The sequence below is a fragment of the Lissotriton helveticus genome, chromosome 11, assembly GCF_964261635.1.
Source record: "Lissotriton helveticus chromosome 11, aLisHel1.1, whole genome shotgun sequence".
NCBI lineage: Eukaryota > Metazoa > Chordata > Amphibia > Caudata > Salamandridae > Lissotriton > Lissotriton helveticus.
In genome coordinates, this window is record NC_136072.1 from 470,423,139 (window position 1) to 470,439,965 (window position 16,827).

General features: G+C 45.6%; 1 protein-coding gene across 6 annotated transcripts in view; it reads right to left on the minus strand.

The window, feature by feature from the left end:
- The window catches only part of LIMS2 (LIM zinc finger domain containing 2), a 470,048-nt gene that overhangs the window by 435,680 nt on the left and 17,541 nt on the right, over window positions 1-16,827 (minus strand). For 3 of the 6 annotated variants that reach the window (XM_078666050.1, XM_078666053.1, XM_078666052.1), the window contains exon 3: window positions 16,158-16,211. The exons of the other annotated variants lie outside the window; for them this stretch is intronic. The gene's annotated coding sequence lies outside the window, so the exon portion shown is untranslated. The remainder of the gene's footprint in view (window positions 1-16,157; window positions 16,212-16,827) is intronic. 6 annotated transcript variants of the gene reach the window in all.

Below are 16,827 nucleotides of genomic sequence, written 5' to 3' on the forward strand. Positions count from 1 at the left end.
GAGGGTAGATATGTCTTTGTGAGGGGGTTACTGGATGGGGCTACTGTCGTGCTTGGCTGTGTGTACTCCCCAAATTCGGGACAGCAGGATTTTTTGATTGCTGTCAACAGGGTCATTGCGGATTGGGCAGAGCACCAATGGGTGGTGGGAGGGGATTTCACTGCTGTGTTGGATGTAGCCATGGACAGATCACACCCCCCACTGCATGCCACGGAGAGCAGGCGACAGGCAGAGGCACTGACGTAATGGGCGGAGGGATGGGACCTAGCAGACACATGGAGATGTACGCATCCACAAGACAGAGAATACACCTTTTACTCCCCCCCCCACAATCTCCACACCAGGATAGACCGAATTTTTTGCTCCCGTTCCTTCCTAGGGTTGGTTATCCAGGCTCAGCACATGGGGAAGACCCTATCTGATCACAATCCAGTTGAACTGACTTGGCACTGGGGACGTCAGACGACCCCTATCCCGACCTGGAGATTACCCACAGAATTACTGGAGGATACGGTCTTCAAATCCACTATGGCGGATGCCGTTGAGGGTTATTTTGCCACGAACACTAACACTGCCAGCTCCCGACAATTGGAATGGGATGCCTTTAAGGTTTACATTAGGGGGGAAGCGATGGCCACTAAGGTGGGCATGAGGAAAGCAGTTGTTGCAGATCTGAGAGATGTGGAGGGTAGACTAGCAACCCTGGAATGTGAGGCTGCGGGCACGAACACACCTTTCACCCCGCTGCAGGATGCACATATAAAACACGCTGAACTACTAGAAGACTTGAGATTATTGGACTACAGGGAATACACACTGAGACAACACACACAAGCAGATAGGGCTGGCGCTCTATTGGCCCGTATCTTACGTGACTCCCCGCCACAACACCCCATCCTAGAAGTACTGGACCAGGACGACACACTAGTCACAACACAAGCAGGGATAAACGGCGCGTTCAAGGACTACTATGCAACGCTCTACGGCCCCCACAATTGCCTCTCACACACTGCATTTGAGGGTTTCATGCGGGATTTAAACTTACCCAAGCTCACTGACGGTCAACGCGACGACCTAAAGCGTACTATTTCTATCGCGGAAATTAGACAGGCGATGCGTGCCCTCCCCAGAAACAAAACTCCCGGGACGGACGGTTTGCCGGCCGAATTCTACACCGGATCTGGATCATGGATCTGTTGGCCCCACGCCTCCATACCCTCTACTTGGAGGCGCTACGGACTGCATGCTTGCCGCAATCCTCCCTTCAGGCCTTGATTACTTCCCTCTTAAAGCCGGGCAAGGACGGGCTGTACCTTGCTAGCTACAGACCCTTATCTTTACTTAACACCGATTACAAGATACTGATTAAAATTCTAGCGACAAGACTGGCACAATACATACCACATTTGATTCACCCTGATCAGTGTGGCTTTGTACCAGGCAGGAGCACGGCCATGAATCTTAGGCGGCTAGCCCAGCTGATGCTGGGAGATCAGGCGGACCTAGGCTCGGAGGGATGCATTTCATTGGACCTGAAGCAGGCTTTTGATTCCCTCAGGTGGGATTACATGCTCGCTGTGTTCGCGAGATTCGGAATCCCTCAAGAGTATATAACATGGGTCCAACTGCTATACACACGCCCCATGGCCCGGGTGCGCACGTCCAGCTGCATCTCGGATCCCATAGTTATTGCGCGGGGCATGAGACAAGGCTGCCCCCTCTCCCCACTCCTCTTCATTTTAGCGCTCGAGCCACTACTCTGTAAACTACGGACTGTGGCCCCCCACCGTGGAATTGAAAGAGGTAACACGACGCATATAGTGTCAGCCTACGCTGACGATATTATCCTCTACCTACGTAACCTAGGTGGAGACCTGGACCCTATCCCTTCCATATTTGAGGACTTTAGATCGTTATCTGGCCTCACAATCAGCGAGTCTAAGTCCTACGGATTTACCTTTGTCGCCTCTGCCTTGCATACACCGCTGCTCTTTGAGCCACACGCGTTTCAAATAGCGGATACTTCATTCCGATACCTCGGGATACAGGTCTACAGGGATGCCAACATGATGATTGACGGCAACCTTGGAAGGGCTATAAGAACTCTGAAGTCACAGATACAGTTCTGGTTGTCACTCCCTCTCTCAGTGGCCGGCAGGATTGCCATTTCCAAGATGGTGATGCTTCCCCGTCTCATTTACTACTTTACGAATTTACCGTTCCTGATCCCTGCCACGACGTTTAAAATGCTTGACACTCTCCTTACGGAACTCATATGGGGACAAGGGCGAAGGCGCATAGGTCTCGCTAAGCTGCAACTCGCAACCAGTTCGGGAGGTATGGGAGTACCTGACTTTAGGGCCTACAACTTTGCATGTCAGCTGCAATGGCTGGCCTTTTGGCTTGCTGGTAGGAACCTCCATGAGATTGGCATGGTAGATGACGATCGTGCTAAGGGGAGAATACATGTCCTGCTCCTTCCCCACTCGGACTTAGCGAGAGATGCCCCGCCGCTTCTCCGACTTGCAGTACTATACTGGCAAAAGGCGGTGAAATACACGACCCCTCTATCATCTTACGCCCCCACAATTCCACTACTGGGATTGCCACTAAGGTCGGGACCGCTCACGACACACAAACGAACGCTATGGCATGACGCAGGTGTGACACACGTAGGAGACCTTTTTGCTGAAGGGCGGATGTTGTCATTTGAAGACCTGAGGTCCACGCATAACATACCCGGGGGTTCGTTCCTCATGCATGCTAGCATCTGCCGCTACGTACTGGGACAATGGGCGCCTGGGGGGGTAGAACCACCCACGAACCCCTTGCTGACGATGCAGTACCTCATGGGAACGGGAAGCCATCTGACAAAATGGCTTACTGCTGGCATTAGAGCGGGTCGAGCGGTTTCACTGTCCCCTCTCAGGACCAAGTGGGAAGAGGACGTTGGGAGGCCATTACGGGACAAGGAATGGGAGAGGATCCTTCAATTCCCCAAAAAGGTAGCTAGAAACCCTAAATTTAAATTCATCCAACTAATGGTCCTGCATAGAGCTTACCTAACGCCACACCGGTTGCATGCCATTTTTCCCAACGCCACTGACACCTGCCCTAGATGCGCTATAGATGATGCGTCACTGATACATATGTTGTGGAGTTGCCCCAAATTGGGCTATTTCTGGACTACTGTTAATGATACACTTACGGACGCAGGTGCATTGATGCAGCCACTCACCATGGAATGCACGCTTCTGGGGTTGGGTCCTACAGCACGTAAGAGAAGCGTTGCGACACGTTTTACTGATATAGCGATGCTGCTTGCTAAGCGTGCCATTACAATGAGGTGGAAGTCTCTCAAGCCACCTGACCCTGATTTATGGAAAACGGAACTATTGCGATGGGGCAAGGCAGAAGGTGTGGCGCTACAACGCGAAGAACGCAGAGGCCTCCGAAAAACACCAATCTCACTAGATTGGTTTACTATACTCGGGAGGCTAGAATCAGGGAGGGATGAAGAGTCTGATACTTCAATGCTGTAAACTGTACTGAGCGAAGCTGTTGAAGGGCCTCCATAAACCTCGCACGACCATGTTGCACTGACTTGGGACACGGGTTAACTCATGCTAAAATGCTTATACCACTGTCTGGTAGTGTAAAACGCAAACAAATGCATTGTAGAATTGTTCTGCCTGTAGGGGGCGCTCTGGTACTAACTGCTATATATACAAGCTCGATGGGAGTGTTTAGGGAGGGGCCTTTCTGTGGGTGGAGGGTGGGTTTATATGGTTTTTCTGGGGATTGTTAGATTGTATGATAACACTACAAAAGTTTAAAATGTTTGACACACGCATTGTTCCAGAGCTCAATGGAGCGGTATTAATCCTATTTTGATGCTATACTACTGACAATGTATAATTGCTCTGATCACCCTGCTAATAAACAGATTTAAAAAAAAAAAAAGTAAAAGGGGTGTTGCTTAGGGCATGGCACGAGTGCGAATAACAAGGGGGGGGGGGCAAATTCAAATTGGAGCTCACCAACTTTCCTCTCTATTAGAAGGTTTCCATCCCACTGGTGAGTACTAGCAAAATAAATTTTACCAAAATTAGAGGTGATGAATAAAACTCATAAAAGGAGTAAAACAATGGGTAGCCTCAAGATGCTGCCTAAGAATCTGTGGAGCCAGGGACATCATATCGGTTTTGAGAATACTTTGCAAATTCTATCCACAGTCCTTATCTCCTTTCCTGCAATCCAATTCATAACAGGAGGGGACTTCAATGCAGTCATGTATAAGCATCCATATATTATGCATCTTAGACCCTATATATTTTGGCATGGCAAGTAGAGGTCTTTCAAGTTACACTCCTTGGACTACAACTCACTCTACTGTCTAGATTACCTTTTCATGCCAAACTTAATGCACAAGAAGTAACCATAATAAACATCTTCCCACAGGGTATATCAGATTACTCTCCCATAATGCTGGTGATACATGGCAGAGAAGCCAGATTCAGAGGAAACTGGCGATTCAGTCCATAGTGGCTTATGGATGCAGGCCTTGTGACCTCCCTAAGAGGTGATTATCAAATATACTTTGAGCTTATCCAGTACTGATTCCATCTGTCACCACAGTTTGGGTGGGATTTGATTCAGTGAACAGGAACGAGCTATGATATTTGTTAAATCTCTCAAAAGGAAACAGGAGGCCAACATTGTAGCCTTGGAGAGTAATGTACTAGAACTTGAACGCCATGTGGGTGGACCTAACCCTACTTCCTTCCTGAGGCAATTGGAGGCCTCTAGCGTCCATGGATAATGCTTGGCATCTGTGGATGGCCTTGCAGAGCAGAATATATGAATCTGGAGATAAATCTGGCAAATTGATTTATTGGTTAGCTGCCAACGAATCACTGTCCAGGGTGATCCCATTCATACACCATGAAGCTGGTAACTTCATCACTAGATGCCTTCTTATCCTACTATAGGTCCTTATATGAGAATCACCAAATGTTCACAGCAGAAAGGGAGAACCCCCTCATTAAATACCTTCTGGTTAGGCACCTACAATTCTCAGGCAGGGCAGATTTGAATGCAGCTATGAAATTAGAAGAGGTAATAGAGGCACCACAGGGTCTCCAGTCAGGCAAAAAACACTGGGCCCTAATTGCTTCCCAGCAGAATTCTTCGGTTAAGTTTTATAGCTCATGGGGCCCCATCTGAATGCCTTATACAATGAAGCAGTAGAGACTCACCTTTTACCATGAGGCCTCCATGGAGGCACTAGCCACTATTGTTGTCATCCCCAAGCAGGACAAACACCTGGAACACTGCTCATTCTACTGGCCAACATCACTCATTAATTTAGAGATCAGAATCCTTGCTAAAATACTAACAAATCGTCTGTCCGGGGTTGTTGCCACATTTGTCCATCAAGATCAGAACGACTTTATGCTGGGAAAATGCACCAAACACTGCCTTAAGACACTGTACTTATTATTGGCCATAGGTCATGAGCTGGGGGACACTCATGCCCTCCTGCTACTAGACTATGAGAACACACTTGACTATGTAGAATGGAAGTTCTGCACACTATCCTTCAGAAAATTAACTTTAACCCTTGTTTTGTGTAATATTTTACAACATTGTACTTGTCTCCCTGGGTGCAGGTTCGGGTCAACAGGATTCTTACAATCCCCACCCATTCGCCTTAGCGATTGAACCTCCAGGAATCTGGAGAAGATAAATAAAATAAATAGAAATAAATGTACCTTTGCGGCCTCTCTAACGCATTCCTCTCCTCCATCCTCTTTCTGGTAGCACCGGAAGCACCCAGGCTTGCGTGCATAAGCAGCTTCGTGATTGGTCTGAGTGACCTGTTTGTCCTCTCAGGCAGTGCCTGGGAGCCTGGGCATGTTCTCCACGGGCTGTCCAACGCTGCCCCGTGGAGAAAATGCTAAGTGCGCATGATGCTTTGGCCGGCCCAAGAGGGCCGGCCAAACCATCATGCGCACTTAGAGGAGTGCAAACCACTCCTCACTCTGCTCTGTGGTCACAGAGCCCAGCCCTGACACAACCTGACTCTGAGTCCCGCATGAAAAAATAAAATGATAATAACGTCCTGTTATTATCATTTTCTTTTTTTCACTGCTGAAATAGCAGTGGGGCGCCGCTCCTCCGCCCTAGCGGAGGAGCCACCACTGTCCGGACCACGTCAATGTAGTGATAAATCGAATCAAGTCTGTATCACCAAAGGACCCTTCACCACCTTATTTTATGGCAGCTCTGGCCCCAGCACTTCTCCCTTCTGTCACTGAGTGATTCAATCTATCCCTGAGCCTGGACATTCCTGTTCAAGTGGAAATCAGCTAGGCAGACCCCCCAGGATAATGCGGCATGGATTAGCAAATTTAGCGGCACAAATATGGAAATTTAGCGGCACAAGTATGGAAATTTAGCGGCATTTTTGCTGCACTTTATTTTACTCATAATCATTCATTTTCAGCCTACAATCAGTGGAAACTGTTTTAGCAGCGTATTCCACTTTGCAATAGGCATGTTTAGAGTGTCTGCAGCTCTACAGAAGCACAGCTCCAATCATAACCTTGAGGAGGGAAGCTGTATTTCTCCCTGGGATGTTCTATTGCCCATGTATGCACCCTTCCCCACGCAAATAGAAGAGGTACTGTATGAACATAAGAAGTGCACGCTTCCTGCACACACAATAATTAGTACCACACAGTCATCAGCAATGCAAGCTTCCCTTAGACAAACACACACCCACAAACACAAAGTGTTTTCAATGTGTGTTGGTGAGTTTTCATCATTCGTGGGTGCTGTTTGTGTTGGTCTCTGTGTGACCATGGAAGCCAGTACGTCTTACTCTGTCTGAACATGTATGTGTCCTTCTACATGTATGTCCTATACAGAAGTCAAACCTATTGAATTTGACATTACTTTTTTTGGCATGGCAGTACCTATTCTTAACCGCTTGCGCGCTAGCGGGGTTTCCCGCTGTGCGCTGCGATATGTAAAAACCCTCGTTACATGACAAGGTCAGCTCGTCATGCGCGCAGCGCAGGTAACGCCCATGACGAGCTGACCTTGTTATTAGCGTTGAAGGGGTTAAGGACATCAAGTTATTTCTAAACAGCCCGACTGGACCTTCAGAGGTGGATGCGCGCCACTCTGCCCCTGCCATGCCTATCCGTCAAGGGAAGTCTGAAGTGCCTGAGTCTGTGTGAGCTCTGTCTGCCTACAAGTAGTGTTCCTGAGATGGTACAGACATTTCCCAAGTTTTACTGGATTATCATATGTACCCACCGCAGGTGCCTGATTCTACCCCAGCCCTCCTGACATTTCACAAACACAGCAGATGTGACCAAATCTGGCAGCACCCTGTCATTTATAAAGTGAAGTTTGCATTCAACTGACTGTACCCCAGCCCTACATCCGCAACCTCTGTCCTACTCACCTGAGAGATGTAACTAGCTTGTGACAGGCCCTTCTTCAGGCCTATCTGCTTCGGGACTGAACATGTTACATGTAACTGACTCTTCCACATATCTGCCAGCCTTTCAAACACATGCCTGAGATGTAATAGTCTGCCTCATTGATACTGCCCCTTAGGATATAAGTGTGACATGCTCTTCGTCAGTCCTACTTTCCGTTCAGTGGTGCATCTGACTGCCAATGTTTCAGTGGCCATTACAAGTTCCTTCTGACGTTTCCAGCTCTGCTTCAGCCATACTTGCCTTTCAGAGGGGCACTGGCATCTGGTTGAGATTATTACCCATGCTATACCAGCTTGACAGATGCGCCTCTCGCACGTAAATGAATATGTTTCAGCTGTACTGGCCTTTCAGATGTGCCCTTCAGACTGTAAGCGCAATCAGAATTTCCTCGATGCAGAACATTATGCATGCATAAATTGGACAAAAATGTGCATTGGCCATTTAGCGTTTTCTTTCTTTATCAGGAAAATAGTTTCCAAATGGAGAAACCACCTCTCCCCGTATGGTATGGCGGTGCTCCCTCTCTGTGCAACTCTGGTAACAAATCAACACTTGCACCAGCGCAGGGCTGACATGGTGTTTTGCCTGCCCCTTGGTGCCAGACGGAGGACTCTGGTATGACATAATCTACTGCTCTGAAACCAGCCTGTGGTTCAATCAGAGCAGACAGAGGAGTGAGGGGTCAACAGCTCTGTTCAGCATTTAACTTCTCTGCAAAATAGTTTTGCATTCCTAAGTATTGGCGAATATTTGGCCCACCATTACCTTGCTCATCGTACATCATTTCCACATTTATAGTCCAAAAAAAAAATGTGATCACATTTTCCAGATTTCGCGGGCAGTTTTGTAAAAATCGCGGCATTTTTACAAAACTGCAAATTTCGCGATTTTTTTGCAAATCGCGAAATCGCGAAATCCTGTAGGGTCTGGCTAGGGTCTAACCCATTCTTAAAAAGCCCACAGCAGATCCCAAAGAATTAGCAATTTTTAGACCTATTTCACCATTTCCTTTCCTTGGAAAAGTTAAGGGAACTCTGCTGAATACCCGCCTAACGGCCTATCTGGAAAGCCATTCTTTGCTTGATCCTACCCAGACAGGTTTTTGAGCTTATTTTAGCATGGAAACAGCACTGGTGGAAGTCTTAAACAACATCAGACTTTCTTCGGATGATGAGCACTCACCAATGCAAGTATTATTAGATCTCTCTGCAGCATTCAACACCATCTCCCACTTATTCTTGAACCAAAGACTGGGGGAGATAGGTGTCGGTGGGAAAGCTATGAGGTGTTTGAAGAATTTTCTGAGTGAGTGCACCCATACAGTGCAGTTAGAGTCCTTCTTCTCTTGAGCCATAGCCTTGGACAGGGGAGTGCCACAGGGATCCCCATTGAACCTCACTCTGTTTCATTTCTATGTGGCCCCACTGGCACAAGTGATAAAATGCTTTGGTTTTGATGTAATCTCTTATGCAGATGACACTCAACCGCCTGGACTATGGCAGCATACTAATATTGACACCATAGCTGTGGGGCTTCTTTTTAGCCCCACTTCAGTGGCGACTGCCTTTTCTCCTTTTGCATTTGCATCATAGTCTTCAAAATTATCCTTTTTCACTCAAGCTTTTACTCTTATCATCCTGGTTAGCCTAATCCTTTTAATGCCTTCTTCAACGTTTCCTCGTGCAAGGGAATGCTATTTTCCAGGTTTCATATGTCTTGGTGGGCCCTCAGAACCTCTCTTCCCAAAGACACGACTGAAGCATGGTTCATTTCAAGCAGTTTAATATCTTCCAATGCATTTCGGACCACATTGGTCCTTCGTCAGGGAACAAACTGCAAATAACAATGGAACATGTCTTACAAACTCATTTAAAAAAAAATTTTTTTTTAAATAAAAAAAACTTGCATATGTTTCAGTTTCTGTTATTTACCCTCCGTTATCACACCTGGTTACAACTCACACCTTCCTTCACTTATACTGTTAAATTTTACCTACTTCTGCCAAACTCGAACGTCTCCGTCGGATTATCCCATTATTCCCTCTTCACTACGGCAAAAGCCCGCCCGGTCTTTATTTAAAACAGCTGGGAGTAACGAGGACGAGCGGGCTTTTGCATTTATGAAGAAAGAAGGATGTTCTCCAGTCAGCAGGTATGAGCGGCGGCTAAAATGAAAAGAACGGAAGGGAGTCCAAAGGGAAGGGAGGATAGAGAATTGAGTCGGCATGCCGTAGTGAAGAGGGAATAATGGGATAATCGGACGGAGACGTTCGAGTTTGGCAGAAGTAGGTAAAATTTAACAGTATAAGTGAAGGAAGGTGTGAGTAGTTTGTGAGGGGGGTAGACCCACAGAATGGTTAGAGTAAATGGGAAAACATCGAGGGAGAACCCAGAGGGGAGGTGTAAAAGGCACAGGAAAGGGCGGGTAATCGAAGAACCGATGTAGTTGTAGATTCAGTGGTAACCAGGTGTGATAACGGAGGGTAAATGACAGAAAATGAAACATATGCAAGTTTTTTTTTTTTTTTAAATGAGTTTGTAAGACATGTTCCATTGTTATTTGCAGTTTGTTCCCTGACGAAGGACCAATGTGGTCCGAAATGCATTGGAAGATATTAAACTGCTTGAAATGAACCATGCTTCAGTCGTGTATTTGGGAAGAGAGGTTCTGAGGGCCCACCAAGACATATGAAACCTGGAAAATAGTATTCCCTTGCACGAGGAAACGTTGAAGAAGGCATTAAAAGGATTAGGCTAACCAGGATGATAAGAGTAAAAAGCTTGAGTGAAAAAGGATAATTTTGAAGACTATGATGCAAATGCAAAAGGAGAAAAGGCAGTCGCCACTGAAGTGGGGCTAAAAAGAAGCCCCACAGCTATGGTGTTTATGTTCGACACGTGTAGTGAGGGCTGGCACGAAAAGCAGTGAGCACGCCGCACAGGTTTAAAAGTTGGTTTATAAAAAGCGATCATAAAAAGTTAGAAATCTTGGTGGAAGAAAAACGGAGTGCAACCCGTGTTTATGTGTAGATAGCATACTAATATTGGCCATGAATGAAGGACTATTTTTCAAACTCCAGCTGGTTCAAATTAACGTGGTACGGCTAATTTGTCATCTTCCACCTCGATCGCCCTCAGAATCCATTCTCAGAACCCTTCATTGGCTGGCTATAGGAAAGCGCTCCTTTGTTTAAACTTGTTTGTTTGGTCCATAAATCCTTGCATGGAAGTGGGCCTCTCTATCTACAGGGAAAACTGCAGTTGTATTCACCAACTTGGAGTCTCAGACCCAGCGGGAAACTCCTATTACATCCTTGGCACATCTGCACTATTGGTATGGGGGCCATGCATTTTCATACTTAGCCCCCCAGCACTGCAATCGGCTTCCACTGCATCTCCATGCTTGCAAATATTTTAAACAGTTTTAAAAATCTCTCAAACTTGACTTTTTTAATCTTCACTAGTTTCAGAAATGTATCTTAATATTCCAGCCCCAGGACCTGTAGAGCTGCAACAGCGCAGATAGATCCTGCTTAGTGTGACACGTTGCGCTTATTAAGCAAATTTAATAAAACATAACATAACCTCTGGTGGAATGCATCAGGAGAGAAACGCTGATGGAAGGCTTTACCTAGAATGGGCAGATGGAAGACTGCATCTTTCCATACACAGGTGATGCGCTTCTCTTCCTACGCGATCCTCTATTTACAAGAGACCCTATAATGCAAAATACTGCAACTTTATGGAGACTCTACAGGGTTGGTTGTAAATTGACGAAATCAGCACTTATACTGCTCTGTGCGGTGGGAAAAGCTAAGCCCCATCTTCAAGTTCACACAGGGAGTTTTAAATATCTAGGACTACGTATAGCACTAAACACCCAAAAGGCATGGGCCCTATTATTACCTTTCTCATGACCCAACTCAACAAAGACCTCCATAAAACTTTTAGTGCTCAGAATTTACTTGTTTTAACTGTGTTTACCCAACACCTTGTATATTTATTTATGCCAGCTTGCACCTTCTTATAATAGGATATTGCTGCTGATTTCTCACACGTTTTCTACCTCCTGATTTAACCTGACATTACCCTTTGCCCCTTCTCCCAGTTCTGCATGTTTTTGTAAGGGGGAGACGGGTTAGACTGCCATTTTTGCATTGCCATTTTGGGCAGCCATCTTTTTATTGTGTTGTCTACTTGATTGGCCAGTGTCACTAGGTCTGTGCCCCATACAGACTGTTGAAATTTAAACTCCGGTACCTTTTGGGTTACAGGGTTGCCTAATTGTGTATATGACTTTTATCCAGCTGAAACACATATATAAGCATAGGGCACCTCAGTCTACAACACTTAAGACATTCAAGCACAGAGCTTATGAAGCAATATAAGTTAAAGAGCACTCTGGAGAAATAGCCTTAACAATGCGAATTGGGGAATGAGATACCCTCAAACTAGTAAAAGGTTTTCCACAAACCTTTAAAAAAATGCAGGAAAATTGGTCTGCATAGAGTTTAAGAGTGCAAGCACATATGAGCTTTATTCACATGTACCCTGGAATATATGTTTGATTGGAAGACATTCAGCAATTCAACGGGGCCGAGACTCAACATCCTGATCATGAATGTCCAAAAAAGAAATTTGGTTTGGATCGATGACTAAGAATGAGCCCATTTTCTGAGGTGGAGAGAGGGGCAGAACCACAAGCCCCAGCATCCCTAGCGGCCATCGCCGCCACCACATGCCTGCTGATTGCGCCCAGAGGCACGTATTTCTGCTGGTTGGGCCCTTGCTGCGCGCGACTCGCACGTGGCACTCACGGGCCAGTGCTCGGGCAAAGACCTGGCCAAGAGCGGGCCCGTCAGAGACTGGAGGAGGCTGGGCTGGGCCTACACTCTTGGTCCCTACTCTTTACATCACTTGCTCAACCACCTGGATTGCAGGGAAAGACAGCATCATTGGAGAATCGCGACGAATGCTGGGAGACTTGTACGCCGTTGAGCACAATACCCGAGGTGCAGGTAGGGAAGGGCAGGGTTCCCTCATTCTACTTCCTTTATATCTACTTCGGGGTTGCTCCGTGACCTGGTGTTGTTGTTTTTGAATGACTGTATTTACCGCTTCGGGCTTTAGCAGGAGTGTGTAGAGTGGACTTCGCTCCCATCCTGGATTATCATAGGGAAACGCAAGGTGGTGATGATGCCTGAGAAGGCCACAACTAGTACAGTAGTTACCATGGACTCCTTTCTATTAAGGGTGCCTGGAGATCTTGACAAGGAGATAGAGATGGTAATACAGCGCTTTTCCTGCTGCCCTATCAGCCATCTTCTTACCAATACGGCACGACTCAGGCGATTCCTGAACCTGTTTCAGGATCATCTAACGTATCTCCTACGCCAGAACCAGGGGGCATAGGTAGCTGTGTGGTTGGTCAACCTACACCCCTCACTCCCACTCCAACGTAATAGGGGCTAATCCACCCCCCACACAGGAGCTAGCTATTAGTAGCCCGGATAAGCATTTAGCTGCCAACATGTCACCCCACAAGGGAGGGCGAGAGGAGTAATAGCAGCTGGACCAGGCTTGGGGATGAAAAGAAAGGGCCCTGCGATTGGACGGAAATCAAATAGACTGAGGGATGAGGGGACACATCAAAAAGCACCTATTGAGCAAGCACTCGCCAAGGGAGATATGGAGGCTGCTTTGGAGTCACTTCAGGGATCTGTAAGGGTTATACTGGACACAAAATCTGACCTCCTTCTTCAACATCTCACCTCTATAGAGAGGGAACTTTCTGACCTTAAAAATTGTATTTCATCAATGGGGGGAGGTATTCAACATGGGATCAATGCCAATGATGGGTCATACTCTAACCGAGGGACCTGTTCTAGCTGATCCACAAACAAAACATAGGGAGCAGCTACTGCCATCTCCAAAGCCTGCACTAGGGACTATTACCCCGCCCCCCCCATCACCAGTATCTTCAGCCTTTGCCCCTGCACAGAGCCAGATGGGCCTATGCACGGAACAATTGAACCCGAGGCACTTTAACATGGGAATAACACCAAATGGTGGAGAGGAGAGCTCCAACCAGAACTTAGTTAACTCACGCCTCCTGCCGGAATCAACGATGTATGTTGTGGTTTTGGGGAATGTGCTTACCCTTTCACCAGATGTTAAGGAAGACATTTTCCAATTAAGGAACAAAGTCATGCACTGGTTGTCCCATAATAATACTCTGAGTCTAAGGGTGGGAAAATACATAAATATGGTGCGCAAGTTGTACTGGGTAGGGGGGTCTAGAAAGTCCTACAAAGGTGACAGCGTTATCATCAACTTTTACAAATTACATGTTGCTGAAAGGATTTTGGCTTCATCATCTTCTCACATTGATACCACTTCTGGCCCTTTGTCAACCATTATGGCCCTCGCCCTTGGGTTTTTCCACAAACCTGAGCACTTAGGCTGGAATACTACGATCCCCAATAGAGAGGTTCAATTTGTAAGGCAGATGCAGTTCCCCCTTTCTTTGAGGCATTTTAATGTCACAGGGTCCCGTAATAACGTGACTGGCGCTTATCGGGACTCACACGGAGGGCTGATGACCGCACCGCTCCCCCTGGAATTATCAAATAGTTTTGAACCTTTGGGCACCTTGGATGTCTTTGATTGACTGAGTGGGGCAGTTCCATGGGAACTATGGACACCAAATCGCCAGCAGAACAGTTCCCGCCAAGGTTACAGCATAATGGGTGTAAAAGGTTGTAATATTATTTCATGAACCATGCCTGGCCTGGCCAACATGTTTCTCGACTTTTCCTGGCTTCTTTTTATAAAAAGTTTAACAACATGATTTGCTTACAGGAAACGTGGGCAACTACAAATGATTTCTACTTGGAGGGTTTTAAGATCTTTTTTGTCCCAGCTATTCACTCGAGTTCAGGAAGATCAAAGGGTGGCCTTTTAATCTATGTTTCCTTAGCATTAGATTGTAAAGTATCAGTGTTGCCTACAGATAATCCTTGCATTCAATCACTGTTGTTCTGTAAAAGGTCCAGTAAATTTGGACTTTTTAACTTTTATAACTCAACCTCTTGTCCCCTAGAAGCTTGTAATATATCTTTGCTGGGCTCCATTTTAAGAAATCAGCTCAAGGTAGTCCACAGTAATTTTCTAATAGTCGGGGACTTTAACATCCACTTATTCTGGGATCCAAGGAAAACTACGTCAATATTTATCAAGGACCCCCTGAGTGCATGGAAATAGAGTTCCTAGACCAGGGAAAAGCAAATAATTTGATATGTATCAATCTAGGCAACAGAGCGTAACGAGAGGTCGAAATGAACTGAGCTAAAACATTGGTTTTTTGTAAAAAAGGGGAGTTCAATTTTATTCACAAATTATTAAAACACATTGAAATAATAATACACATTTACAATTTACATTAAACACATGTAACTCAATGAATTGAGAATACACAACAACACTGTTAAAAAGAAGCAAATAATTCAACGAGGTAGAAGTTACATAAAATGAACACAATTTTTAAGAGAAAAATGTGGCTAAATTAATCTCTACGCGCGTTTCGGCGAACCAGCGCCTTCTTCTGGAGCAGCCACGATAGTATTTTAAAAACACGAAATATATTGCTGTAATTCGATGACGCAATCTGGCCATCGTTCGTGGAAGGAGCATAGAACCCCCGTGTCCCGCGGCCGGATTTTTGGAGCCCTGTTGATATCTATTGGACAGGGAGTTATTTTAAAATCATCTGAATCAACCGCCTCTGAGCGCAACCAAAAAGGCAATCATCACAATTAACTATCCCCACATCAGGAGGATCATACCTTTCCAGTTTCACATAAATACGCATTACTGCGGCCACTACTTTTTAACTCCGGGCGGCGGGTCTAAATGAACCCCTACTCCTTAATTAAGGAAATATAGAAATTTAAATCAACATTCGAGACCAACGAATCACATCAATGTTTATGGAATATCCATCTGCAAACCTCAATTAAAATAGAATATCTACATAACATAAACAAAAGAAAGGGTACTCGTTGGACGTACAGACCAGATTGCGTCATCGAATTACAGCAATATATTTCGTGTTTTTAAAATACTATCGTGGCTGCTCCAGAAGAAGGCGCTGGTTCGCCGAAACGCGCGTAGAGATTAATTTAGCCACATTTTTCTCTTAAAAATTGTGTTCATTTTATGTAACTTCTACCTCGTTGAATTATTTGCTTCTTTTTAACAGTGTTGTTGTGTATTCTCAATTCATTGAGTTACATGTGTTTAATGTAAATTGTAAATGTGTATTATTATTTCAATGTGTTTTAATAATTTGTGAATAAAATTGAACTCCCCTTTTTTACAAAAAACCAATGTTTTAGCTCAGTTCATTTCGACCTCTCGTTACGCTCTGTTGCCTAGATTGATACATATCAAATTATCCAAGGAAAACTAACCTTATTGATTTGGGTTGTTCACGTGTGAAGGGAAGTTTACGGAGATTTGCCTACCATGCGCTCCGTTGCGAACGCGGAGATAGGCAAAACTCCGACTCCGTGGCATAGCCAAGTTAGCCAGACCCTCCACCCTCCCAAATTCTTTAAAAATTAAAAAAGAAGGCACTTACCTGCGTGTCTGCTGCCTCCCCTGCCTGGCTGCTCTTCTTCCTGCTCCTCACGTCCTTCAATAAAAAAAAAACTAATTTGTACATCCCGGCGTGCGCATGACGTACAACATAGGAGTTTTTCATTGAAGAAAGATGCGAGGGGCAGGTGCCTTCTTTTTAAATGTTAAAATAATTTGGGATGGGGAGGGAGCGGAGCGAAGTGAAGCAGAGCTCCACAGAGTTTTTTTTCAAACTCTGCGGAGCTCCGCTTAGAGGCACTACGCCAGCTCTGCCCACCCTTAGTATTCATTTTGAGCATACTGCACAAGGTGATTCCCTCAATGACTTATTACACACATTTGATTTATCCTTGTCCCCGTGCATATTAGATCCATGTAGAAAGGTTTCCAACACATCATTTGTAGGGTGAGGGAGTGGTCCAGCTATTGATTTTATTCTTGTATCAATGCCCTTCCTCAATTAGATTTTTTTTTTAAATTGAGGCCAGCATACATAGCGACCACAATCCATTATGTGTGCATGCTAGCTGGCCTTCACTGACACCCACCCAGGGGGTAGTGAAAAGCGCGGTATTGAAAATAACGGATGGAGGTAGAAGGTTAAAATGGGCCCAGATGCACTTCGTAGTCATTTTATGACTCTTTGTCCTCCTGCTGTGACCAGCCATTTT